Source organism: Cryptomeria japonica, chromosome 10, assembly GCF_030272615.1.
Source record: "Cryptomeria japonica chromosome 10, Sugi_1.0, whole genome shotgun sequence".
Lineage (NCBI taxonomy): Eukaryota > Viridiplantae > Streptophyta > Pinopsida > Cupressales > Cupressaceae > Cryptomeria > Cryptomeria japonica.
Window position 1 is genome coordinate 879,930,538 of NC_081414.1, and position 2,091 is coordinate 879,932,628.

The 2,091-nt window shown below is 36.0% G+C and overlaps 1 pseudogene; it reads right to left on the minus strand.

Annotated features, from left to right (window-relative positions):
• Positions 1 to 862: 862 nt before the first annotated feature.
• LOC131026714 (expansin-A1-like) lies at positions 863 to 1,857 on the minus strand (annotated as a pseudogene).
• Positions 1,858 to 2,091: the final 234 nt, after the last annotated feature.

The window sequence follows — 2,091 nt, forward strand, 5'->3', positions numbered from 1 at the left end:
GAGCATTCTGGTAGTGAGCCACCCTTTGTAAAAATCACCTTAACTGATGTCACCCTACAAGTGTTTTATACTTGATAATTAGAATTCTCCTTGATTTTTTTTCCTCTCAGGTTTTCCATGTCATATCTGGTGTTTCATGTTGTATATGGTGAAAAAAAATGATGATGATAAACTATTGCAAAACCACAAAAGATCTAACCACAACAAACCCTAGTTCTACAATAAAGCATTCACCATACACCAATGATGAAACCTAAGAACGTGAAAATAAAAAAATAATATGATAATACCATTCACATGCCAATTGTTGTCATCATTTTATTTTTTATTAAAATTTGCAAATTGTAAAATCAATTTAAATTTTCGCTATGAAAAAACCTATCAACTACATCATAAATCATAAATATCTAATAAGTTTAAAACCTAAAAACATACCATAATAAATGATCAATAACTTCACTATTAACTCTCTAATAACACAACCTTAATTTATAAAAAATTAAAATTAAAAACTTCAAATAAATTAAACAATCAATTTTTTAAAAATAAAAAAAAACTTTTTTTCTATAGAAAATATAAACCATTTGAAAAAACCTGATCAAATTAGGGGAAAAAAAAAACTATAGACAACAATTTCGTTGACTATAATTACTGCCTCGACAGACTAATAATGTAAATATAAACAATTACATAATAACTTGCACGGCTTAGAAATATATAGAAAATATAAGTGATAAGCATGAGAATACAGTGCGCAGAAGGGCAGCTGTCAAGAATCCACCTCTGTCCGACGCTTACAATTTATATATACTTCAATAAAATTGAAAATTCTGAGAATGGGGGTGCCGGTGAGGCTCTGCATTCATATCTGAGCACCGGTAAAAGTCTGGCCAAATTGCCAGGTGGAGGGAGCCACATTATAGGAGGTAACTGTTCTCCCATCACTGGTGCTCACTCGAAACGACAGGCTTTGCCCATTCAAATAGCTATTGCTCTGCCAATTTTGGCCCAAGTTTCTTCTCATGGCCTACCACCCAGTTTTAGAACCTGCACTCACGTCCCCTGCTCCGCCCACGTTGATGATGAGTACCAAATTAAAATAGGAACAGCCGTTGATGGTGAACCGAATTCCACCGCTTTTCTCGCATGCCACTCTGCAACAGTTTCAAGATTCAACATTTTTGGAATCGAAAATCCACTACAATTATCTTGTTTGTATTAGCATAATACTATATCAATATTAGAAACATTGATGATAAAAGATTATAAACAACAAAATTATTAATCTCATGAAAGTAGAGTTATTAAGTAGAAAGGGATTGAGAGGGAGAGACCTTCGGTAGAGAACAGGAACAATGCCTGCCTTGTGAATTGCAATGCGGTCGAACATTGCCTCTGAAAGATCAAAATGCTGAAGAGGGGGATTACACCATCCCCCCTGCATTGTTAGGAAGTGCATTGTTAGGCGGGCAGAAATTTGTAGCAGTGACCACAACTGAATTGGAATGGCACCACTGTGGATCATCGGTGCATTTTATTTCAAAGCAAGCTCCGCAGGTGAGCCCATTGTTGAACAGAGCAGTGCTTAGAGCTGCCGTGTTAAGTCCATATCCTTGGTTGTATAGATTTCCATACCCACATGCACCACCTGCAATATTTCATATTTGTTTGCATTATTCACTATCAAATTACTACATTGCTATGGAATGGGGAATAAAAGAGAATTTAGCAGTTACCCATAGTGCCGGATCCATCACCACCCCCATAAAACGTTGCATGAGCGCTTGTCCAGCCATGAGCAAATCCAAATCTAGTCATCCACAAGAAACCCAACGCAAAAATTTCAATAACCGCCATTCGTACCAATTTGTTCCACTGGTTCCAAGCTGAAACAAAATATACACAGCTAAAATCAAGGAAAAATAAATTGAGCGCGATGATGAAGAAGTAATTGCGATGAGATGCGAGGAAGAAAATGATGTTAAATAGTGGTCTGAAGGAGATAAAAATAGGATCTTTTGGACGAAAATCATACAAAGTATAATTACGTTTGTGGTCAGAAAATGTTCGTGCTCAATTGACGGTGCTCAA